Source organism: Bubalus kerabau, chromosome 9 (genome assembly GCF_029407905.1).
Source record: "Bubalus kerabau isolate K-KA32 ecotype Philippines breed swamp buffalo chromosome 9, PCC_UOA_SB_1v2, whole genome shotgun sequence".
Classification (NCBI taxonomy): Eukaryota; Metazoa; Chordata; class Mammalia; order Artiodactyla; family Bovidae; genus Bubalus; species Bubalus kerabau.
The window spans coordinates 52,212,224-52,239,489 of NC_073632.1; positions in this window are offsets into that span (position 1 = coordinate 52,212,224).

Here is a 27,266-nt window from a genome sequence, read left to right on the forward strand (position 1 = left end):
GAACTTCCCAGAAAAGAAATCTCTTGTTCTATTCCCAGTTTTTTAAGGAATCTCCACACTGTTCTCCATAGTGGCTGTACTAGTTTGCATTCCCACCAACAGTGAGTGTGGAGATTCCTTAAAAAACTGGAAATAGAACTGCCTTATGATCCAGCAATCCCACTGCTGGGCATACACACCGAGGAAACCAGAATTGAAAGAGACACGTGTACCCCAATGTTCATCGCAGCACTGTTTATAATAGCCAGGACATGGAAGCAACCTAGATGTCCATCAGCAGATGAATGGATAAGAAAGCAGTGGTACATATACACAATGGAGTATTACTCAGCCCTTAAAAAGCATGCATTTGAGTCAGTTCTAATGAGGTGGATGAAACTGGAGCCTATTATACGGAGTGAAGTAAGCCAGAAAGAAAAATACCGATACAGTATACTAACGCATATATATGGAATTTAGAAAGATGGTGACAATAACCCTGTATACGAGACAGCAAAAGAGACACTGATGTATAGAACAGTCTTTTGGACTCTGTGGGAGAGGGAGAGGGTAGGATGATTTGGGAGAATGGCATTGAAACATGTATAATATCATGTATGAAATGAGTTGCCAGTCCAGGTTCGATGCACGATACTGGATGCTTGGGGCTGGTGCACTGGGACAACCTAGAGGGAGGGTATGGGGAGGGAGGTGGGAGGAGGGTTCAGGATGGGGAACACATGATTCATTTTGATATATGGCAAAACCAATACAATTATGTAAAGTTAAAAAAAAAAAAAAAAGAAATCTCTTGTAAGAAGACTAGCAACACCTGAATTAACCTCTCTTTAAGCCTTTACTAAGATTGCCAATTATTAATCATCTACTACTGGTGGTAGTTTTACCAAATGTTCACCATGGTATGACAAAAGTCAAGAGCTGACAGATTTCAAGGGATTGGATCTGGTAGACAGAGTGCCTGAAGAACTGTGGATGGAGGTCTGTAACATTGTACAGGAAGCAGTGACCAAATGATCCCCAAGAAAAAGAAATGTGAGACAGCAATGTGGTTCTCTGAGGACACGTTACAAATAGCTGAGAAAAGAAGAGAAGCAAAAGGCAAGGGAGAAAGGGAAAGAAAAGAAAGTGAAGTAGCTCAGTCCTGTCCGACTCTTTGCAACCCCATGAACTGTAGCCTACCACGCTCCTCTGTCCATGGAATTTTCCAGGCAAGAATACTGGAGGGGGTTGCCATTTCCTTCTCCAGGGGATCTTCCTGACCCAGAGGTCGAACCCGGGTCTTCCACATTGTAGGCAGATGCTTTACCGTCTGAGTCACCAGGGAAGCCCTGAGAAAGGGAAAGATACACCCAACTGAATGCAGCATTCCAGAGAAGAGCAAGGGGAGATGAGGCCTTAAGTGAACAATGCGAAGAACAAGATGAAAACAATAGAATGGGAAAGACTAGAGATCTCTTCAAGAAAACTGGAGATATCAAGGGCATATTTCATGCAAGGATGGGCATGATAAAGGACAGAAATGGTAAGGACCTAACGGAAGTATAAGAGATTAAGAAGAGGTGGCAAGAAAACACAGAAGAACTATACAAAAAATGTGTTAATGACCTGGATAACCCTGATGGTGTGGCCATTCACCTAGAGCCAGACATCCTGGAGTGTGAAGTCAAGTGGGCTTTAGGAAGTGTTACTATGAACAAAACTAGTGGAGGAGATGGAATTCCAGCTGAGATATTTCAAATCCTAAAAGACAATGCTGTTCAAGTGCTGCAGTCAATATGGCAGCAAATTTGGAAAACTCAGCAGTGGCCACAGGACTGGAAAACGTCAGTTTTCATTCCAATCCTGAAGAAGAGAAATGCCAAAGAATGTTTAAACTACCATGCAATTGCACTCATTTAACATGCTAGCAAGGTTATGCTCAAAAATCCTTCAAGCTAGGTTTCAGCAGTACATGAACCAAGAACTTCCTTTTCTAAATCCAACTTCCAGTACAAGTTGGATTTAGAAAAGGCAGAGGAACCAGAGATCAAATTGCCAACATTCATTGAATCATAGAGAAAGCAAGGGAATTCTAGAAAAAATATCTATTTCTGCTTCATTGACTAGGCTAAAGCCTTTGATCATGTGGGTGTGAACAAACCATGAAAAATTCTTAAAGACAGGAATACCAGACCACCTTACCTGTCTCCTGAGAAACCTGTATGCAGGTCAAGAAGCAATGTTAGAACCAAACATGGAACAATGGACTGGTTCAAAATTGGTAAAGGAGTACATGGAGGCTGTATATTATCACCCTGCTTATTTAACTTATTTGCAGAGTGCATCATGCAAAGTGCCTGGTGGGATGAATCACAAGCTTGAATCAAGATTGTCAGGGGAAATATCAACAATCTCAGATATGCAAATGATACCACTCTAGTAGCAGAAAGTGAAGAGAAACTAAAGAGCCTCTTGATGAGGGTGAAAGAAGAGAGTGAAAAAGCTGGCTTAAAACTCAACATCCAAAAAACTAAAACTGTGGCATCTGGTCCCATCACTTCATGGCAAATAGACGGGGACAAAAGTAGAAACAGTGACAGACTTTTTCTTGGGCTCCAAAATCACTGGAGATGGTGATTGCAGTTATGAAACTGAAAGACACTTGCTTCTTGGGAGGAAAGCTGTAACAAATCCACACAGAGAATTAAAAAGCAGAGAAATCATTTTGCCAACAAAGGTCTATAGAGTCAAAGCCATATTTTTTCCAGTAGTCATGTGCGGATGTCAGAGTTGGACCATAAAGAAGGATGAGGACCAAAGAATTGATCCTTTTGAATTGTGGTGCTGAAGAAGACTGTTGAAAGTCTCTTGGACTGCAAGAAGATAAAACCAATCAATCCTAAAGGAAATTCACCCTGAATATTCATTGGAAAGACTGATGCTGAAGCTGAAGCTCCAATACTTTGGCCACCTGATGCAAAGAGCCAACTTATTGGAAAACACCCTGGTGCTGGGAAAGAGAGAAGGCAGGAGGAGGGGACGACAGAGGATGAGACGGTTGGATGGCATCACCGACCCAATGGACATGAGTTTGAGCAAACTCTGGGAGATAGTGAAGGACAGGGAAGCCTGGCATGCTGCATTCCATGGTGTCACAAAGAGTCAGACACAACTTAGTGACTGAACAACAACAGATTTCAAATTCTTTGTCCTCAGTATCTGTTGCTTGACAATTAAGGCATTAGCATCTGTTTTAGGGTTTCTATGTTTACTACAGGACTCTACATCTAGATACCAATTTGTATATTCATAGGGTACAGTCTAATCTGGTGAAACAAAAAATCTAAAGTTGCATTATTTTCTCCAAAGTGATAGCCCAAAGGTCAGCAGTCCAGGGCTAGTACAGACATTCTGCCATCCTAAATGCACAATCCCTCTGGGTTCCAAACAATTGCCTCAGCTCCTGCTACCACATCTGCATCCCATCATGTCTATTATGCTAAAGAGTATGACTTGTGAGTTGTACCTATCAATTCTACTTATATCCCATTGGTTAGAAGTTAATCTCATGGCTGGGTTAACTATAAGGAAAATGTGAAGCATCATTTTTAGAAAGGAATAGACACTGGTGAGCAGTTACAATTCTCACTACAGAATTGAGTTGTCTTATTTTTCTTTTTGCCCAGGTAATCAATAAGCTCAAAGTCAAATCTATAGCATGTGTGTACATATTTGTGTGTGTGTGTGTGTGTGTGTGTGTGTGTGTGTAGAGGGCTCATATCTCAGCTAAAGATTCATGCCATACTAAACTGTGAATAATCTTGGGAGGAGTAATTATTTAAAATATTACCAGACATCACAGCTACAGTGAGACCTAGCTCAATGGATGGGCTTCACTGTAACAGCTGCTAAGAAGGGGTAGGTATGAGGGAATGTGACAGAAGACCAGTGAGCCTTCATTCTAGGCAGGGTGACATACTTCAGAACAGGTGTAAAATGGACACCATAGGAGGCCATACAGGACCTGGATGACTTGTTGGGGCCTCCTAGGGCAATGGAGGTGGGGGGAGGTGGCGGAAAGTCTGATCACTGTTAACTTTTATTGAGTACCTACCCATGCCAAGCAACATGTAAGGGCTTTATATGCCTGTGTTACCTCACTTAAAACAAGGGGGCCCTGGAAGTCAAACAGAACAAGACAGTCTCAGGTGCCAGGAAACTGGATACAGTTGCTAACAATGTCTTGCACTAGTTTAGCAAGAGCGTTCACAGAGCTGGTCTCATTTGACCCTCCTGGAGCCCTGCTGTGTAGGTTGGACAAAGGTAAAGGAACAAGGCCTCGAGAAGCCAGGGAACACAGAAGTGACAGAGCTGGGACTCCAGCCCGTGCCTCCCCGCAACCTCATCTCACTCCACCTGTAATTTTACATGCCTCCGAATTCTACATCATTTCACCAAGATTTGGTCTCATATCTAAAAACAAAGTGTAAGAATGTCTTCAAAGTGGGGACATAGGAAGACTTTTAGATGAATAATGGAATAAAAGGTTTCAGTGTGAAAACATTGCAAAAACTTGACTCTTTTTTTTTTTCTTTAAAATTGTTAAATGTCTTTTATTTTTTGTTTTTATTTTATTTTATTTTTAAACCTGAAACACTGTATAGCTAAGAAAGAACTTTCTCATTGAGGCTGAGGTTCCAGGGCTCCTTCCTGTTGAGGCCACTCCCTCCCTTGTGCATATTCTTGTCTCCTTGAAGACATTGTATATGATCCTTCCTTCCCAAAAGGCTTTTTACCTTCAGCCTTTCAGCCTTCCTAAATCTTGCCTGTTCTATAGGAAGGGAGCATGGCCCGCCAACTTTTACCTCATCCTCTCCTCTCTAGAGTCCTCAAGATGCCCAACAATAGGCACGGTTCACTCCTCACATCTAGTCACACTTTCCTCCGAAAATGGGTCTTTGCTTCTGATACCTTTTCTGGTAAAGTCATTGGTGATCTCCCGACAGCAAATTCAGTGGACTTGTCTCCATCCCTTCCTTCCTGGTCTTCGTGGGGCATTTGATACAAATGGCCTCTACCTCCCTTCTCCTTTTCTGCCCCTGACACCACTACATCTTTGAATATTCTTCTAAGAATTCTTGTGGATCAATTCTCTCTGTCCATAGCTCATATATTAGAGTCTTTGAGTGTGTTCCTATTTCATTCCTATTCTTTCTCACTCTTAGCCTCTCTACCTAGATATTTATCTCCATCTCCATCTCATCTTATATCTATATTTCAGTTCCCCAAACTCCTGAGGAAAAAACTCATTTCTTATTGAACAATCCACATTTTCCCCACAAATGTCCATCAACAGCTGAAATTGATTACTTTTGAAATTGAACTTATATTTTCCCCCTGCTCAATCCTGGACATCTTCCCATTGCTCACGCTGACTGTTGACACCATTAGCCACCTCATCTCCCAAAGGAGAAATCTGTGATCATGCAGGACACATTCCTTTCCACACCCCTCACCCAATCATTCTGCAAGTCTCCTTGACTTTGCCTTCTAGCCTTCTCTTGCATCAATCCTCTCCTTGTCATCTTCTCCACCGCAGCTGAAGTCCAGACCATCCTTGGCTTCTTCCTAGAGAGTGGTAGTAGGTTCCAGATTGGTTCCACTGCCTCCAGACTCATTTCTTTCCCATCCAGGTAGCCTATCTAGTTGATCTTGCTAAACTACAGGTCAAATTCTTCTTAAAATCCTTAATAACTCCCCATAGACTACAAAATGAAATCTGAGCTTTTCTGCAGGGTATGTAAAATCTTCAAGAGCTGTGCCCTATTTTTCTACCTTCCCAGCCTTATCCTCAGCTATTCTTCCATCTATTGGCCCTTCCAATTCCCCTTCCCCTATTCCTTTGTCTGGTATGTTCTTTTCTCCAAACTCTGTCTATAATATTGTATTATCTCTACCATATATTCACCAAATTTTCCTAAGCATCCTTAGTGGAAGTCTCCTCCAAGTATAATGGGGACTAGAGAAAAGAACACCTATGTTCATAGGGAACTCTACATAGAAGAGTTTAATGCTTTTACTAGGCCTTGAAATATGAAGAAAACCCCTCTCGTGGAGCCTCCCTTGGCCTCCAAAGAGCCTCCTACCTCTTCCCTGTATTACACTGCTGCCCTGGTATGTTGACTTCTTTCTCCTGATGGACTGTGAGCTTTAGTGTAGGGACCACATCACAGTCCTGGGAGTAGCCCCAGTGCTAAGCACAGTGCCAATGCTTTGTAGACCTTAGTAAACTTATTAAATTAGATTGAATCAGAGTAGCTCAAAGCCAAGCAGCTCATTAGTGGCAAGTGTTTGGCAAAAGAGAAACGGCACCCCATCCTCAGGAAAACTGGGCCTGGAATCTTGACCTCATTAGCACCCTGTTCTAACCCAACCTGCCAACTGACTCTGACTTTCCAAATGTTAACACAAGGCATCAGCACGTGTGAGCTAAGGATACACACACCGAGTATCAACATGGCATATGGATATGTAGTATATGGAAACTAAACTCCTTTCACTCACCAAGTTTATAGCCCTTTTAAACTGCCTGAGTTAGTTTTGAATCAAACCCAGATTTTCTAGTGTTTCAGCTCATTTTCTTTTGGCAAACACATCTTCCTGTTGTTAAGAAGAAAGACTTTACAAAGATTATTTAAAGGTTGAACTGGTTTCTTGAACATCAGCTAACTCTTACAGTATAGATTTTAATGGTATGAGTGTAAATGAATTAGAAACACGTGGATTCATACCGTCCTAGAATCTTTAGGCTATTTAAAAATTTTAAGGAGATATTTGAGAGAAAATATGCTATGGCTTTTCCAGTGGTCATGTATGGATGTGAGAGTTGGACTGTGAAGAATTGATGCTTTTGAACTGTGGTGTTGGAGAAGACTCTTGAGAGTCCCTTGAACTGCAAGGAGATCCAACCAGTCCATTCTAAAGGAGATCAGCCCTGGGATTTCTTTGGAAGGAATGCTGCTAAAGCTGAAACTCCAGTACTTTGGTCACATCATGCGAAGAGTTGATTCATTGGAAAAGACTCTGATGCTGGGAGGGATTGGTGGCAAGAGGAGAAGGGGACAACAGAGGATGAGATGGCTGGATGGCATCACTGACTTGATGGACATGAGTCTGAGTGAACTCCGGGAGTTAGTGATGGACAGGGAGGCCTGGCGTGTTGCGATTCATGGGGTCGCAAAGAGTCGGACACGACTGAGCAACTGAACTGAACTGAACTGAACTGATGACTGAGGTGCCATCAGATTCCAAACATAGAATATTGAAAGATATTCTATGAGTTCAAAGTATGGCTGTGCAAGCCTGTAGGAATATCGTTTCATTAATAGGTATATAAGTGAACTAGTTAGTAACTAGAGTTATTATAAGTGGAGAGAAACCATAAGATCCTGTTTAAGCAAAATGGCTGCCACCAGAAGACGAGAATAAGCTCCAACTCAGAGTTTCTAAGTCTGATCCAACTAATAACAAAGAGAAGCTTTCTTTTAAGTTCAATAGAACAGCCTTGTAGAGGTGGGTGTCCTAATGTTGTTTCCTTAGGAGTGCTAGATATGGGGAGACTTGGACACTGGAGTGAAAGGAAAGTCATGCAGGGGTCCAACCTGTCTCTTTAATAGGAACTCTTTCATTGTGAAACCGCTGCCTCATTTGGCACAAGTTGAGTGCAGGCTGGGAAGAGCAGGGTAATTGCAGGTCATGATGATCTAGTAGGATTAGTTAGTTTATATAAACATGTTCCAAGTCCAGATATGTTTCAGTTAAGCTGCACACGGAGAACTACCAAAGCAGGCTAGCCCTGGTTCAGTGTCACAAACTGTTTATTTGTACAAGAGATCCCTAGAAGTCTACTCATCCAGGAGACAGCCATCTTAGGGAATTAATGGAGCCTTCTCTGTAGTGGTTATTTTAAAACCAGATTAAACCAGGCCCTTGAGAAAGCAGCATAGAAAGTAATCCCACATGGAGTCCCGTTGTGAAGCAGGGAAGTGGATTTTTTGAAAGAACTTTCCTATCACAGAGGTCTACTGATCTCCTTCATTCTAGAGTAATATGAACTGGTGTAGAGGGCTATGGGTTACACATTTAGGTATGAATAATGTTTACAAACGGTGTTCCTTCTGTGGTTAATGGGCCTTCTCCTCTTACCTGTTGAGAAATAGCCATTGTTGTAGCTTTTCTGTAGTTCAAGTGGGCATTCAAGAAGCTTTTTTTTTCTCTTTGCATTTTTTTTCTGTAGGCCTTCAATGGAAACCACAAATGAAAGGTACACCAGGCATTGTTATTTAACACTTACTGAGTACTTCCTGTGGCTGGGGACTGAGTTAGGGACTAGATACAGAGATGATAATCATAATAACAGGAAAAACCATATAGTGTCTTCAAGGTTATAGACTGAGTCTGGAGGAGGGAAGAGACAGATATGTGAACATACCATACACGTATAATGAGATAAGTGGTAAAACAAAGTCAAGGACAACCTGTTAGGTGAGTCTAAGCTCCACAGGGAAGGATCCAACACTAGGGAGGTCAAAAAAGTCTGCCAGGGGAGATGATGTGGAGGGAGGTCTTAAAGGGTGGGTTGGATTTTAGTATTCAGGTTGGTGCAAAAAGTAATTGTGGTTTTACATGGTTGAACTTTGCCGCTTGATCTTGGAATACATTCTTAAATAAATGTGGTTATGTTATACATCATTTTAATGTGCGTTTCTCACTTTTATTCTTTTTAATAACATTACTTGCTGTTTATTTTATATTTATTTTAGACTGTAGAATTGATGTTAGACAAAACGCAAATTCACATGCTTTTCTTATTCAAGTTCAAAATGAGTTGTAAAGCAGCAGAGACAACTCACAATATCAACAATGCAGTTGGCCCAGGAACTGTTAACAAATGTATAGTGTAGTGGTGGTTCAAGAAGTTTTGCAAAGGAAATGAGAGTCTTGAAGGTGAGGAGTACAGTTGCCAGCCATTTGAGAGGATCATCAAAGCTGATCCTCTTACAACTACACAAGAAGCGCCAAAGAACTCAGCATCCACCATTCTATTGTCATTCAGCATTTGAAGCAAATTGGAAAGGTGAGAAAGCTCGATAAGTGGATGCCACATGCTGCTGCTGCTGCTGCTAAGTCGCTTCAGTCGTGTCCGACTCTGTGCGACCCCATAGACGGCAGCCCACCAGGCTCCCCCGTCCCTGGGATTCTCCAGGCAAGAACACTGGAGTGGGTTGCCATTTCCTTCTCTGGATGCCACATGAGCTGACCACAAATGAAAAAAATCATTATTTTGAAGTGTCATCCTCTCTTATTCTACACAACAACAATGAACCATTTCTAGATTGGATTGTGATGTGTGAAGAAAAGTGGATTTTATATGACAACCATCAATGACTAGCTCAGTGGTTGGACTGAGAAGGAGCTCCAAAGCACTTTGCCAAACTTGCATCAAATTAAAGGTCATGGTCACTGTTTGGTGGTCTGCTGCCAGTCTGATCCACTATAGCTTCTGAATCCTGGTGAAACCATTACATCTGAGAAATATCCTCAGCAAATTGATGAGATGCACCAAAAACTGCAATTCTGCAGCTGGCATTGGTCAACAGAAAGGGCCCAATTCTTCTCCACGACAGTGCCTGATTGCACGTCACACAACCAACACTTCAAAAGTTGAATGAATTAGGCTATGAAATTTTGCCTCATCTGCCGTATTACCTGATGTCTCTCTTCAAGCATCTCGACAAATTTTTGCCAGGAAAATGCTTTCCACAACCAGCAGGAGGCAGAAAATGGTTTCTAAGAGTTTGTCAAATTTCAAAGCATGGACTTTTATGTTATAGGAATAAACTTATTTCTTATTTGCAAAAATCTGTTGATTATAATGGTTCCTATTTTGATTAATAAAGATGTGTTTGAGCCTAGTTATAATGATTTAAGGGCTTCCCATGTGGCGTAGTGGTAAAGAGTCAACCTGCCAATGCAGGAGATGCAGGTTTGATCCCTGAGCCAGGAAAATCCCTGGAAGAGGAAATGGCAACCCACTCCAGTATTCTTGCCTGGAAAATCCCATGAACAGAGGAGCTTCCTGGGCACAGTCCATGGTGTTGCAAAGAATTGGACACAACTGGGAAACTGAGCACATAATTTAAAATTCACAGTTCAAAACCAAAATTGTTTGCACCAACCTAATAGTGGTACTAATGGTAAAGACCCACCTGCCAATACAGGAGACATGAGAGACATGGGTTCTATCCCTGGGTTAGGAAGATCCCATGAAGAAGGGCATGGCAACCCACTCCAGTATTCTTGCCTGGAGAATCCCATGGACAGAGAAGCCTGGTGGGCTACAGACCACAGTGTCGCAAAGAGTCAGACATGACTGAAGTGATGTAACACACACAGCACGATTGTTGTCAAGGTCAATGTATCAATGGAAAAATAGATGGGTAGGGAGATGAATGGGAAAGGGAACTTGTCCACATGGGTTCAATAGGATTGAATTTGGTGAGAACCCTTTGTGCTTCCTATTGAGACAGTGATTTGGTTTCTCCCTTATTTCTCTAATAACCCTTCTTCTCATTGGTTGCTTTGACTTTTCTCTTGGATCTAATAGCCTGGCAATTTTGATTCAATTTAATTCAGCATTTATTGCTATCATACATTTTTTAGTTCTGTATTAGGCTTGTGGGAGATAGAAGAGGAGGAAACCTTGTCCCAGCCCTCCCAAGGCATGTTCTCCAAAGCATGTGTTCACATCCTCATTGCACTACTTCAGAAACAGGTTGATGATGATCTTCTAGTCCTTAAAAGACATCCAAATTGACAGTCGATAGATCAGCCTTGCTCAAATAAGAGTTTAGCAAAAATGTAACAAAATATGCTAGGCATGGAAGTTGAAGTTTCCAATGTAAACTGTAACTGAAGCTGAAGATGGTGAAATATGAATCCTTCCTTATGACAAACATGGTCTCCAGGAGTGGAACCACAAGCTGATTCATTTATCTCTTGTATGTTTTAGTACAAGCACAATTTTTCCATAATATAAAATGGTCTGTTATAGGACTATATGCCTCAGGGAGTTATAAATGTAGATTTTCCTGGCGTTAACATTTCCTGAGTTGTAAGGGTAAGGTTTCCTAAGACAGAACTTTAAAAACCTGCAGTGTTGCATGAAGTTGCTCCATACATTAAAAAAAAAAAAAAAAAACAACAACCTGATTAATTACTTTTATTTTATTGGTTAATCAAGGAAGAGAAATGTTAACCTAGTTATTAGCTTGGCTCAATAGATTCTCATGTATGAGAAAAAGAAAGTGACATTGAATGGGACCAACCCCAAAATAGACTTGTGCTGGCACTCACTTTTCTCCTTAATCTTGAAAAATAAAAACCAAATTTAGGAAGGTACTTATATTTAGTATACCTGGAAAAACTTATAGAAAAGAAAAAGTTAGTCCATGGCAATTAAAATCAAGGGAAATTACTTTGGGTCTGTAAGTACTGGGATGGAAGTGAAACTAAGGACCTCTTGTCACCACTAGGGATACCAAATTCAGAGCTTTTCCACCTTCAACATGCAATAAACCCAGAAGATATTCACTGTAGCACTTACCATTCAAAATGTTCAAATTAACTTCCAGAATTCTCAGAATCATTGGAAAGAGACTATTACCCAATGAACTTCCACCTAAACACTTTATTGCACCCTAACTTTTTTCCCCATTCTATTCTCAGAAAGCAAATTGTGTCAATAAGAAAATACTAAACAATTTATAAAGTCACATGACTAAACTGTACTTCCTTAAGGGCTCAGTGGGTAAAGAATCCGCCTGTAATGCAGGAGAACAGGAGATGCGGATTCGATCCCTGGGTCAGGAAGATCCCCTGGAAAAGGAATTGGCAACCCACTCCAGCATTCTTGCCTCAAAAATTCCATGGAGGGAGGAGTCTGGTGGCCTACAGTCCAAAGGGTCACAAAGAGTTGAAAATGACTGAGCGTCTAAACACAGCAGCATAGCACGTGAATAAACTTTGATACTGACTCTGAAAACAAAATGCCTAATCTCTTGGCTTTGTTCATTTGGGGTGTATGTGTGTGTGTGTGTGTGGTGGTGGTGGTGGTGTTTATTGTATTCTGGTCATTTGGGCACTTAACAAGTGATTAATACTCTTCTGTATCATCAGTTTATGCTGAACCCAGGAGCTTCAATTCAGGCCAAACATGCTTGTGATTATTCAGGGGTTTCTGTGGGGTTCATTAACCCAAACATCTGTGTAATCTACAAAATATTTTCTCCTTTGTTTTCTTATTTGTTCCTTAAAACTGACCTATGAAGAGACTGGAAAGGTTAATTATTCACATTTCACAGATGGGGACCAACAAGTCTAATTTAGACCCAGTTATATTAATTTAAACCTTAGTAAGTAGCAGAACTAAGGCTTACAGCTATTTCCCCTCTTCACTTTCAGAATTATTCCCACCACACAAGAGGTGGTGTCAGTCAAAGAGATCATCAGCTGGGTGAATCCCCACTCTGCTGATGGCCACTGCCTGACAAGGTTACTTTGCCAGAGTTATTAGTGCTCCAGGTGCCCCTTCAAATTAATAGTCTTTAAATACTTACTTTTATTTAGTGAGAGCATCAGGTCAGTTCAGTTCAAGACACTTAGTCGTGTCTGACTCTTTGCAACCCCATGGATTGCAGTACGCCAGGCCTCCCTGTCCGTCATCAACTCCCGGAGTTTACTCAAACTCATGTCTATTGAATCAGTGATGCCATCCAACCATCTCATACTCTGTTGTCCCCTTCTCCTCCCACCTTCAATCTTTCCCAGCATCAGGGTCTTTTCAAATGTCAGTTCTTTGCATCAGGTGGCCAAAGTATTGGAGCTTCAGCTTCAGCATCAGGCCTTCCAGTGGATATTCAGGACTGATTTCCTTTAGGATGGACTGGTTGGATCTCCTTGCAGTCCAAGGGACTCTAAGAGTCTTCTCTAACACCACAGTTCAAAAGCATCATACTTTGGCACTCAGCTTTTTTTATAGTCCAACTCTTACATCCATACATGACTACTGGAAAAACTAGAGCTTTGACTAGATGGACCTTTGTCGGCAAGGTAACGTCTCAGCTTTTTAATAAGCTGTCTAGGTTGTCATAGCTTTTCTTCCAAGGGGCATTTTTTGGCATTGCCTTTCTTTGGGCTCGGAATGAAAACTGACCTTTTCCAGTCCTGTGGCCACTGCTGCATTTTCCAAGTTTGCTGGCATATTGAGTGCAACACTTTCACAGCATCATCTTTTACAATTTGAAATAGCTCAACTGGAATTCCATCACCTCTACTAGCTTTTTTTGTAGTGATGCTTGCTAAGGCCCACTTGACTTCGCATTCCAGGATGTCTGGCTCTAGGTGAGCGATCACACCATCATGATTATCTGGGTCGTGAAGATCTTTTTTGTATAGTTCTGTGTATTCTTGCCACCTCTTCTTTATATCTTCTGCTTCTGTTAGGTCCATACCATTTCTGTCCTTTATTGTGCCCATCTTTGCGTGAAAAATTCCCTTGGTATCTCTAATTTTCTTGAAGAGATCTCTAGTCTTTCCCATTCTATTGTTTTCCTCTATTTCTTTGCATTGATCACTGAGGAAGGCTTTCTTATCTCTCCTGGCTGTTCTTTGGAACTCTGCATTCAAATGGGTATATCTTTCCTTTTCTCCTTTGCCTTTCACTTCTCTTCTTTTCATAGCAGTTTGTAAGGCCTCCTCAGACAACCATTTTTCCTTTTTGCTCCTTATTGCCAAATTCAGACTTGAATAAAATAGGGAAAACCACTAGACCATTCAGGTATGACCTAAATCAAATCCCTTATACTATACAGTGGAAATGACAAATAGATTCAAGGGATTAGATATGATAGACAGAGTGAGAGCATGCTGCTGCTGCTGCTGCTAAGTCGCTTCAGTTGTGTCCGACTCTGTGCGACCCCATAGACGGCAGCCCACCAGGCTTCCCTGTCCCTGGGATTCTCCAGGCAAGAACACTGGAGTGGCTTGCCATTTCCTTCTCCAATGCATGAAAGTGAAAAATGAAAGTGAAGTCACTCAGTCGTGTCTGACTCTTAGCGACCCCATGGACTGCAGCCTACCAGGCTCCTCCGTCCATGGGATTTTCCAGGCAAAAGTACTGAAGTTGGGTGCCATTGCCTTCTCTGGAGTGAGAGCATAGATACATTGATTTTCTAATAACAAAGATTCAATACTTTTTTTAAAAAAACATTATATGTGTTCCCTGTCCTATGGCTCCAGCTCCTCCAAGCCAAATCATCAATGACCTGTGTGTGCGTCCACATGTGTGCACGCACAATGGTGTCTGACTCTTTGTGGCCCCATGAACTGTAGCCCACCAGGCTCCTATGTCCCTGGAGTTCTTCAGGAAAGAATACTGGAATGGGTAGCCATTTCCTTCTCCAGGGGATATTCCTGACCCAGTGATCGAACTCAAGTTGTATCTCCTCCATTGTCAGGCAGATTCTTTATCACTGAGCCACCTGGGAAGCCCAACGACACAGAGATTTCACCAAAGACACTGGAGGAACATGAGACATGCCACACTGTGTTCTCAGCACATTCCCTGAGAAAGTACTTTTGGATATGTTCCTATCCTAGGTCTCTTTTATCTCTCCCTTTCTCTTTCTGGACTCAAACTTCCTAGCTCTGACACCCTATTCTCAGGTCTTAACCTTCCTGAGATCTCACTCCACTTAGCAGAGTAACTTTTGTCTCAGCTTCTACTGAACTTGCAACTTTCTTCCACGGGATAATATAAATCTTCAATAGGTCAAACACCATTTTGTTGCAAATAAACATTTCATTAAAATCAACTAACTGAAGAACCAGGGATCAGTAACAGGTTAGGAGTGAGGTAGTAAAGAAATTGTTAAAATATAAATGTAAAATTTTCCTGTTATTAACTGAATTCAAATGAGGGATTGATACATGTGCTAAGGCAGAATTTGGAGCAATCTACATGTCAAGTTACATAAGGAAACATGGAATAAAATTATTTCTGAACTGACACCATAATCCTGATTAATTTCCAAACGTTTACATTCCTTTTTGTTGTTTTAATTTTTATTTTATATTAGAGTATAGTTGATTTACAATGTTGTGTTAGTTTCAGGAGTACAGCAAAGTGATTCAGTTATACATACACATACATCTATTCTTTTTCAGATTCTTTTTTCCATTTAGGTTATTACAGAATATTGAGTAGAATTCCCTGTGCTATACAGCAGGTCTTTGTTGCTTCTCTGTTTTGTACATAGTAGTGTGCATATGTTATTCCCAAACTCCTAATTTACACCACCTCCCCTTTCCCCTTTAGTGACCATTAAGGTGGTTTTCAAAGTCTATGACTTTTTTCTGTTTTATAAATAATTTCATTTGTATCATCTTTTTAGATTCCACATATAAGTGATATCAGGCTTCCCTGGTAGCTCAGCTGGTAAAGAATCTGCCTGCAATGCAGGAGACTCCGGTTCAGTTCCTGGATCGAGATGATTCCCAGGAAAAAGGGATATGCTACCCACTCTAGTTTTCTTGGACTTCGCTGGTAGTTCAGACAGTAAAGAATCCAACTGCAATGTGGAAGAGTTGGGTTTGATCCCTGGATTGAGAAGATCCCCTGGAGGAGGGCATGGCAATTTACTCCAATATTCTTGCCTGGAGAATCCCCATGGACAGAGGAGCCTGGCAGGCTACAGTCCATGGGGACACAAAGAGTCTGACACAACTGAGCGACTAAGCACAGCACATAAGTGATTTCATATGATATTTTGTCTTTCTCTGACTGACTTCACTTAGTATGATAATCGTTAGGTCCACCCACGAAGCTGCAAATGGCATTATTTAATTCTTTTTTATGGCTGAGTAATATTAATGTATACCACATCTTCCTATCCATTTATCTGTCACTGGACATTTAGGTTGCTTCCATGGCCTAGTTATTGTAAATAGTGCTGTGATGAACAATGGGGTGCATGTATCTTTTCAAATTATGATTTTCTTTGAATATATGCCCCAGAGGGGAATTGCTAGATCGTAAAAATATGGTATCACATTTTTAGTTTTTTAAGGAACCTTTGTACTATTCTCCATAGTGGCTGTACCAATTACATTCTCACCAACAGTGTGGGAGGTTTTCCTTTTCTCGACACCATCTCCAGCATTTATTGCTTGTAAACTTTTTGATGATGGTCATTCTGACTGGTGTGAGGTGATACCTCACTGTAGTTTTGGCTTGCATTTCTATAATAATTAGCAACGTTGAGCATCTTTTCATGTGCGTTTTAAATCTTCTGCCTATTGTTTTTATTGGGTTGTTTTTTCTTGATATTGAGCTGCATGAGCTGTTTGTATATTTTGGAGATTAATTTCTCATCAGTCACATCATTTGCAAATATTTTCTCCTATTCTGTTATATTCATTTTATCATTTCTTTTTTCAACTCACACTTGAAGTGAAATCGCTCAGTCGTGTCCGACTTTGCAACCCCATGGACTGTAGCCTACCAGGCTCCTCTGTCCATGGGATTTTCCAGGCAAGAGTACTAGAGTGGGTTGCCGTTTCCTTCTCCAGGGGATCTTCCCAACCCAGGGATCGAACCTAGGTCTCCCACATTGCAGGCAGACGCTTTACCATCTGAGCCACCAGGGAAGTTAAGATTACTTAGTAATTCTAAAATAGCCTCAAAATATGTAAAGCAAAATTGATGAGACTACAGGGAGAAATTTACAAGTGTAATATATTCACTAGGAGATTTCAGTACATTTTTCTTAGTTACTTGGTGGTCAAGCATCAAAAAACTCAGTAAAGATAGAGAACATTTGAACAACATAATTAATATGCATGATCTAATAGGCACATATACAGATCCTCTACCCAACAATTAAAGACTATACATCCTTAAGTACATGTGAAACATTTTTCAAAACAAAACAAGACCTAAAATAAAATGGTTAAACAGGAAGAGTTGATAATGTCATAGATAAGCATTAGCTTGATTCTACTTTTAAATCTTTTCTTGATTTGGGGCATTACTTCAGCATCAGTTCAGTCAGTTCAGTCGCTCAGTTGCATCTGACTCTTTGCAACCCCATGAACTGTAGCACACCAGGCCTGCCTGTCCATCACCAACTCCCGGAGTTCCAAACCCATGTCCATTGAGTCGGTGATGCCATCCAACCATCTCATCCTCTGTCATCCCCTTCTCCTCCTGCCCTCCATCTTTCCCAGCATCAGGGTCTTCTCAAATGAGTCAGCTCTTCACATCACGTGGCCAAAGTATTGGAGTTTCAACTTCAACATCAGTCCCACCAATAAACACCCAGGACTGATCTCCTTTAGGGTGGACTGTTTGGATCTCCTTGCAGTCCAAGGGACTCTCAAGAGTCTTCTCCAACACCACAGTTCAAAATCATTAATTCTTTGGCACTCAGTTTTCTTTATAGTTCAACTCTCACATCCATACATGACTGCTGGAAAAGCCATAGTCTTGACTAGATGGACCTTTGTTGACAAAGTAATGTCTCTGCTTTTCTATATGCTGTCTAGGTTGGTCATAACTTTCCTTCCAAGGAGTAAGCGTCTTATAATTTCATGGCTGCAATCACCATCTGCAGTGATTTTGGAGCCCAGAAAAATAAAGTAACCATAGTACATATATTCTCTGTATCTAAAGCCTTGATCATTTCTGTGAAACTCATTCATTTTTCCCATTTGCAAACCTTGCAATGAATTGAGAGGGAACTGCTTGTGTCTTTGACAACATAACTGAATTATTTGAGCAATCTGATTCAGCTGTTCATCCAGTTTATTTTTTTCAGATTTGTTGAGGTATAGTTGACAAACTGCACCTCATAGTAATTTGATATAATATTTATATTGTGAGGATTCCTCTCATCTAGTTAATTAACACATCAATCACCTATTTATCATTCTTTTTTTTAGTGATAACTCTTAAATTCTCCTCTCTTAGCAAATTTTGATTATACAATACAGTCTTATCTACATAGCCAACATGTTTATAGCTGAAAGTTTGTGTATTTTTGCCTAACTTTACCTATTTCCCCCAGTCCCCAGCCCCTGGCAACCACCTGTCTACTGTTTCTATGAGTTTAGTTTTTTTAAGATTCCACATGTAAATAATAGCATGCAGTATTGATCTTTATCTGATTTATTTCACTTAGCATCAAGGTCCAGCCATGTTGTTGAAAATGGCAGGATTTCCTTCTTTCTCATAGCTGAATATATTCCTGTGTGTGTGTGTGTGTGTATTCCATCTTCTTTATCCATTCATCCCTTGATGGGCAGTTAGGCTATTTCCATACTTTTGTTCTTGCTGTTGTTCTCTAACTGCTAAGTCATGTCCAACTCATTACGACTCCATGGATTGTAGCACAACAGGTTCCTCTGTCCATGGGATTTCCCAGGCAAGAATACTGGAGTTGGTTGCCATTTTCTTCTCCAGTTGATCTTCCTTACCAGGGATCAAACTCACATCTCCTGCACTGCAGGCAGAATCTTTACCACTGAGCCACCAGGGAAGTCCCATTTCTGTACCTTAGTTATTACAAATAGTGATGCAGTTAACATGGGGGGGGGGCAGATATCTATTTGATATCCTGTTTTCATTTTCATCAAATATATACCCAGAAGTGGAATTGCTGGATCATGTGGTCATTTTATTTTTACTATTTTCCATAGTTGCTATACTAATTAACAATTCTATAAGTTCCTTTTAAGTGGTTATTTTGGCACCTGCTTAATTGTCCCTTTCATTGAGTTCTTCTAAACATTAGTTTCCTCATCTGGAAAATGAGGATAGTATTTACATTCACACTGGTTTGGTGAAAGTTAAATTAGATAGCTTAATAGGACACATCTAATCCCAATGCCTATTCATAAGATGGAATTGGCAAATCTGAGTCACACCGTCCACCTTACCCCCACCAACTTATGCATATAAAACTTCTGCTGTCACTCAAGACCCAACTCTCATCAAATACTGTAAACTTTCCAGGGGACATGACATTGTCTTTCTTTCTCATTTTCTTATTTTAGGGCTTTATATTTTAAGAATAGTTTCAGGTTCACAGGAAAATTGAATAGAAGTTACAGAGATTTCCCATGTACCCCCTACCCTCACAATGCATAGCCTCTTCTATGATCAAAATCCCCACCAGAGTGGTACAACTGATGAGCCTACACAGCACAATCACTCACCCAAAGGCCATAGTTTGCACTGCAGTTCATTCTTGGTGTTGTATATCCTATGAATTTGTACAGGTGTTAATAACATGTGTAATGAAATGTACACTGCTATCCATCATTATGGTATCATATATTGGTAATTTCACTGACCTAAAAATACTCTGTCCTCTGCCTATTCATCTCTCCTCCCCTTCCTTCAATCCATGATAACTGACTGATCCTTTTATTGTTTCCATAGTTTTGCCTTTTTCAGAATGTCATATAGCTTCTTCCATCTAGTAATATGCTTTGAAGTTTCCTTCATATTTTTTCATGGCTTTGTAGCTCATTTCAATTTCTTTTTAGCACTGAATAATTGGAAGGAAAGTTATAGCCAACCTAGATAGCATATTAAAAAGCAGAGACATACTTTGCCAACAAAGGTCCATCTAGTTAAGGCTATGGTTTTTCCAGTAGTCATGTATGGATGTGAGAGTTGGACTGTGAAGAAAGCTGAGCACCGAAGAATTGATGCTTTTGAACTGTGGTGTTGGAGAAGACTCTTGAGAGTCCCTTGGACTGCAAGGAGATCCAACCAGTCCATTCTAAAGGAAATCAGTCCTGGGTGTTCTTTGGAAGGAAAGATGCTAAAGCTGAAACTCCAGTACTTTGGCCACCTCATGTGAAGAGTTGACTCATTGGAAAAGACTCTGATGCTGGGAGGGATTGGCGGCAGGAGGAAAAGGGAATGATAGAGGATGAGATGGCTGGGTGGCATCACAGACTCGATGGACGTGAGTTTGAGTGAACTCCGGGAGTTGGTGATGGACAGGGAGGCCTGGCATGCTGCAATTCACGGGGTCACAAAGAGTCGGACACAACTGAGCAACTGAACTGAACCGAATGTTCCACTGTATGGATGCCCCGCAGTTTGTTTATCCATTCACCTGCTGAACATTATCTTGGTTGTTCCAAGTTTTCACAGTTATGAATATCCATGTACAAATTTTTGTATGGACATAAATTTTCAAATTATTTAGGTAAATACCAAGAAGCACAATTGCTGGATCATATGGTAAGGATAGGTTTAGCTTTGTAATAAACTGCCCAAGTGTCTTCCAAAGTGGTTTTGCATTCCCACCAGCAGTGACTGAAAGTTTCTCTTGCTCCACATGCTCTCCAACATTTGATGTTGTGAGTGTTCCAGATTTTATCCATTCTGGTAGGTGTGTAGTGGTATCTCATTGTTCTTTTAAGACCTTGTCTTTTTATCCTTTATCCTTAGCATAATGTGGCAAATACTGGGTATAGAGAATTCATTCGGAGGATATTTCTTAGTTGATTTTCCAGATTAAATAAATTCTCTCTCTCCTCCCATATGTATATACATGTATACACATATAAGCATATGTGTAAACATATTTTAGCCTGAATATTTTTTTACTCTTGCTAGCAACACACATTTATATGACAATAAAAGTATTATCTTTAGAAAAGAGATAAGAAGTCTTGGTTACTCAATATGATGAGCTATTGATTCTTACACCTGAGAAAAAGTTAAAGCACCTACATTCCTTGAAATAATCATCTCTATGGCAAGCAGGACCTTTGTTTTCAAGGTTCCACCCGAAAGTCAAATGTTCCTCTTCCTCACATTTATGATTTTATCTGCCTATGATAGATAAAGGAGTCATTTGAAGTGACACAGACCTAAAATGCTGGTTACAAGAAATTTTGTTGCTAGTTTGTATTAATTGTTCCTGTCCAAATGGAGGGTAAGACTCACAATTGAGTTTGCTATCTGACTCATGTCTTATTTGACTTCATTCTTAATCCATCTGTGGAGTGTTTTGTAGATTAGTATTGTGTTTTGGAAATACAAAGAATGCTGGAAAAATTCAAGTGAGGCTTTAAAAAATTCACCATTAATTTGGTAAATAACATCTTCCTAGACAGAATGTTTTAACTTGGCCCTTTGAATATAAACATTTTTAGGAAGTATATTAGCTAGTTTGGTAATTCAGTTAGAATTTGTATATTCTATTATTTTCTTTTATTCAAATGCTACAGAGTTATTTCCCTGGAGTCTAAATTATTCCACACCTTTCTGTTGTGAACTGATCCTCAGTCGTGCACTGAGCACCTCCTATGAGCCCTGCACTAAGTTCCAAGGACACATATAAGAGATCTATAGGATAGGATGCCATTGTGATCATGGAAGGGGCTGAGGGTAATGCCTGAATGAAGAAATAAGGTAGTTAGAAACTAGTTATCATTGACGTAAATGTGATTGTGAGAATAACCAAACCCGCTGTTAGTTTCCCTTGTGATGTCTTAGACGCTCACCATGAGGCTGTGCACACAGGAGCCACCTACAAGTCAAGCAGACTGGTGAAAGTGAATGTTTCACCAGTGAAACTGGTAAAAGTGAAAGTTGTGTCTGACTCTTTGCAACCCCATGGACTGTAGCCTGCCAGACTCCTCTGTCCATGGAATTCTCCAGGTTAGAATACTGGAGTAGGTGGCTGTTCCCTTCTGCAGGGGATATTCCCAACTCAGGGATTGAACCAGGTCTCCTGCATTGCAGGCAGATTCTTTATTGTCTGAGCCACCAGCAAAGCAGACTGGTGACACCCTCCAATAACAGGCATGACACAGGCCTCCAAAAGTACAGCTCAGCCTTATGCCCCAATGTTTTCATGTTGATGAATGACTACGCCATCAAACCATAAAAAGATGTGGAGGAAACTTCAATGCATATTTTGTTAAAATTTCATCTACCTGATTTAATATTATGCCACAAAGAGTTTTCAGGCTTTCAGTGAATCACAACCCTCCATTTCTCCTTCTCTATATGAGTCCTTCACGGGATATTCAGGAAACCAGTGACAATCCAAGAAAAACTGACATTTAGAACTTTGGAATACAGTAGGTTTGGTTGAAGATGGATGGGTAGTAACTATGGAGGTCTTAAAACCAAGTACGTTTATTTTTTTCAGGTCATTCCTATCCTTTATTTTCATTGATAAGAAGGAGTTGCTATCACTGGTTTCAAAAGCAATTCTCAGGCTTAATCTCCTCTTTATATTTCCTTTCCCCCAATCCAGAAATAATACAAGAAACCCTAATAGTTCAGTTCAATTCCTTGAAGTGTAGAATTCCACATTTTGTTCCTTCTGGTGACAATATTTCATGTTTAATGATTAAGAAGAAATAATGGGACTTACATTTCCCTGGCAATCTAGGAAACATATCGGTTGAAAAAACATGCCCTGAATTTCCCAACTATTCTTAAGATTGGGTCAAAGTACAGGAAGAAAATAAACTCTTGTTAAAATTCTTGATCTGTTTGCAAAATCTTCATTGGGAGGCAGCATATTCAGGGTAAACCCTCCGCCTTTGCTTCTATTCTGATTGGCACACCATGAGATATTGACAAAGTTGCCTAACTTTTCAGCTTTCCTATCTGCACAAGGTATTTGACCATGATAATCTTGTCAACCAGCATTTATTAAGCATCTCTTTTTGTGTGTCACTGTACTAGGTACCAAATCAGACATATGGTAAAGATCTATGAGATAACAAAAGTAAAAGTGTTTTAAGGTCTTTGAAGGAATGAATCTGTGCCAAGTCAGAGATTATGAATTAAAAGATTCATAGCATGAAGAAAGGTCTTCACAGTTCTCAAAATTTTTAATGTATTTAGTTGACATGGAAATCAGGATTAATCCCAGTAGGGAAGAGTTAGCATTTCACAGAAAGAATTTCTGTTTCAGGGCCTGGAATATTAGTAAAGATCACAGGATCTCAAAGGGTTCATTGTATTGAGCAAGTCTGGATAGATAGTTACAAATTTATCATTAAAAACTGGCCAAAAATTTGGGCAAAATCATTGCATGTGGAGAATATCTGGTTATGCTCCAATTGTCTTAGTTGATTAATTCTCTACCTTCCTTCACCCTGCGTTATGTCCTGGAAAGCCGACCCCTAGGGAGTGTCTCACCCAGTCTCCCTTGCTACTGCTTTCTGGTTGATTTAGATCAATGGGAAGCACCTGTAGGTCAGAGTTTGGAAAGAGACTGTGTTGGGGTATTTCTTCTTGGCTTCTTGGCTCCCTGTCTTTGGTGGGTCTTTGACAGGGACTGTAGCCTCTAGTAGGTAACTGAGTTCAAGTAGTACTATTTCCCCTTTTGCCCTTCAGACCTAAGGGTGGTACAATCTTCTCTGGGTGCCTCCACATCTCTTGTTTATTTGTTTAGCTTGCCCATACCTCTGTAAGTAGTCACTTATTAAACTATCATCACTAAAAACTTCTGAGGTGATTTCTATTTCTTACCAGGATCCTGACTAATGTGTACAGCTAAAAAAGAAATTTTATAAAGCCCATAAAGACCCTTGTATAGACTGTAAAATATTTTTCACATGAAAAGCAAAATATCCCTCAGCTTTGGAATCAACCTCTCCACAAGCTGTCCCTGAAATGTTTGAATTTCATTTCTTTGACTCTGGAAATACTCACAAAGGGACATTAAAATCTTCTGATGAAACCATTTTTTAAGCTGAGAATTCATTGCAAGAATATCTCAGAAGGGGTGAGAAACCCCAGAGAATGTTTTGCACGTTGTCTTTTTCCTTGACGTGGTTGATGACGTGCGTTTTAAGTCAGAAGAAAGGGAAACATTCAGTAATTCTGGCTTTTCTTAGGCAATAATGGGTTTTGCAGGTCTGGAGAGAGGATTTTATCTAAGAAGTTAGAGTGTGCATGGATAGATGCTCTGAGCAACATGCAGAGAAAAACAATAAATGCAATGAGGTATCCACAATCTACAGTCTGGAGGACGCTTATTTGATCCAGAGTTGACCTTTTGTGACTCACTTTACCTCCCCTCTGTGCTATTAACAAACATATGACCAAGTGGGGAGCGGTAAATGAGTGCATTTCCTGCAAATAAGATTTTAATGAGACTCTCTAGCTGGTCACATATCAACACACGATGATAAAATGTTGATTGTTGATCCCCTCCCTCCCAGGTCAATGTGCTGAAAACAAACCAAATTTAATTTTAGTTTACAAAATCATAACGAAACAGAAAATTAGGTCAAAATAAGTAAGTCTGTCTCTGGTGGCAGTAACAGGGACTTTTGCATAAAACCAAATGACCTCACAGTAGAAGCCATTCTTGCCTGACCTGGTGTTGTGGCAAACACAGCATTTTCTAACCAGCATGCTTCACTGGGTGTGATTTGGCTCACTAACTCTTCTTGGGCTTAAAAAAGGGGCACTGAGCTAGGTTAGAGAAAGGGAAAGTTACGTTCCAACTCTCTCTCCAAGGGTATTGGAAGGTTTACATGGAAAAAAGATTTGTTTCCTCCCCACAATATGTTGCTGTTTTGTTTTTTGGTTTCTTTTTGTTTTTTTAGTTTATTTTTTGGCCGGGCCACACAGCATGTGGGATGTTAGTTCCCTGACTAGGGACCAGAACTCTGTCCCCTGCATTGGAAGCACAGAGTTTTAACTGCTGGACTGCCAAGGAAGTCCTTGTTCTTTATTTTTGACTATTGAGGGACAAGCGGGACACAAAGGGTACAGGCATGATAAGGAGCTGATGCAGGGAGAAGAAATAGGAAAACAAGTATTTTTCCCCATTGCATCATCCATCATTCTTCAGGCAAATAATCCAAATTCTTATAGCCTTAACTATCATGGACAGCTTTAAAATTCCAAGTGATCCCACTTATTTGGAATTTATCCTGCTGCTTGCAATATCTCTTATTGCTCCCAAGGTTGAAGAAAATGGAAAAGGATGAAAAGAAATATGAAAAAGACAGGATTGAACAATAATATTAGCTAATCTACTTAAAAAATTTTATTTATTTTATTTTTTGACTGTGCTGGGTCTTTGTGGGCTACAAGGGCTTTTCTCTAGTTGTGGCAAGTGGCGGCTACTCTCTAGTTGGGAGTGTAGGCTTCTCATTGTGTGGCTTCTCTTGTTGCAGAGCATGGGTTCTAGAGCATTCGGGCTTCAGTAGTTGTAGTTCCCAGGTTCTAGAGCACAGGCTCGGTAGTTGTGGCACACGGGCTTACTTGCTCTGTGGTATGTGGTATCTTCCCAGAGCAGGGATTGAACTCGAATCCCCTGCATTGGCAGATGGATTCTTTACCACTGAGATGCCAGGGAAGCCCCTAATCTATTTTTTTGATGTTAAATTATTGATTTATTTATTCAACAAATGTGTATTAGACACTATTTTGAGCCTGTAGTAAGGCTGTGGATCCAAGCATGAAATAATGTTAAATCCGTATTTTCAAATGCCTACTTCTGAGTGAGGGAAGCAAAGAGTAGACTAAAAGACAAAATGGTACATAATATAATATCTGATATCATAAATGCCAACATATGAGAGGCTCTGTACCAAGAATTTACTTACTCCAAGAACTCATCTACTCCTCACAACAACTCATGGGGTAGATTTATTTTCTCTATTTTATTCTGAGAAGACAGATTCAGAGTAGAAGGGACCTTGTCTCATGTAGTCCTAGGTGGGACTGAGCCCAAATCTGCCTGGTCTCATGATCAGCAGACAATTGGATAGATTTGTTTGGCCTCCTCCTGGGTCCATCTACATCTGCTTATCCTGAAAGATGCTTTCCCAAGCTGGTCCTCTCTGAGGTCTCAGAGCACTTCCTGCTTATAAAATTCTCGGCAATTAATCATGGACAGCCTCATAAGAGCTACCATCTCCAGCATTTAGATCTGTTATTGAAATATTTTATTTGCATTTAGCTTAATTAAAAGCTTGATCATGGTTAAATTGTCCTTAACCTTGCTGCAAACTCCCTGAGGGTCAGAAACAGTTAAATGATTTTTACTCTTTATGGCCCTCGAAAACCACATCATGCCTCACACACATGAATGCATGCATGCTGAGTCATCTCAGTTGTGTGTGACTCTTTGCAACCCTACAGACTGGTAGCCCACCAGCCTCCTCTGTCCATGGGATTCTCCAGGCAAAAATACTGAAGTGACTTCATGCCCTTCTCCAGGGGATCTTCCCAACCCAGGGATCGAACCTGTGTCTCTTATCTCTCCTGTATTGGCAGGCGGGTTCTTTATCAGTAGTGCCACCTGGGAATGCCTCATACTCATGGACATTTAGTAAGGAGTTTATTTAATTGAGTCTCTAGAAAACGTGGTCCTAGGAATTCACTAAAGTTAATGCATTGTTATCTCAGTTCATAGAGGAGATTCTTGTTCTCGATTCCTCGGTGCATCTAGGTAGAACATTTCTTCTTTTAAATGTGTAGTCTGCCTTATAATACCTCCTTGGAAGGCAAAATAAACTGGTCCAAAATATTCAGTATAACTAGTACAGTAAGGGTAATCTGGACCCTTACACATCCACACTTATGGAAAAGAATAGAATTGTTAAATTTACCAGTTAAGCTGAGAATTAAAAAATAAAACATGCAAAACAAAACAGGACCTAGGAATATGATTTGCCTTGACAAAATCTTGCTATGGCGGAAACACCCCGGCAAACATTAGACTCATACAGTGCCTACTGCAAAGATTGCTAACCAACATCCAGAGCAGCAGGTCATCCTGAGTCTATTTGCATCAGGTCAAGGCTGCTCTTTTAAAAGAGGGTTCACCCTGCAGCCTCACTCACGTAAAATAACATTCCATTTCAACATAAGTTTCTTAAGCAAGAATGCAGTCAGGCAGCAAGTAAATATCTATAAAAAAAAAAAAAAAAGGATAGCCTTTATGGATGTGTAAATACTCTGTCCAGCTCTTCCTTACTCAAAATTCACTGGGGCCCAGGAGATTTGAGCAGAGTGATTCTGAAAGGAAATGTTTTCAAAGTACAAACATGTCTTATTCAATAAATGTGATCTTTCTGAATTGTTATATATGGAGATATCTCATAATTGAGACTTTATTACTTTCTCCCTTGTATTTCCATTGTATTAGATAAATGTG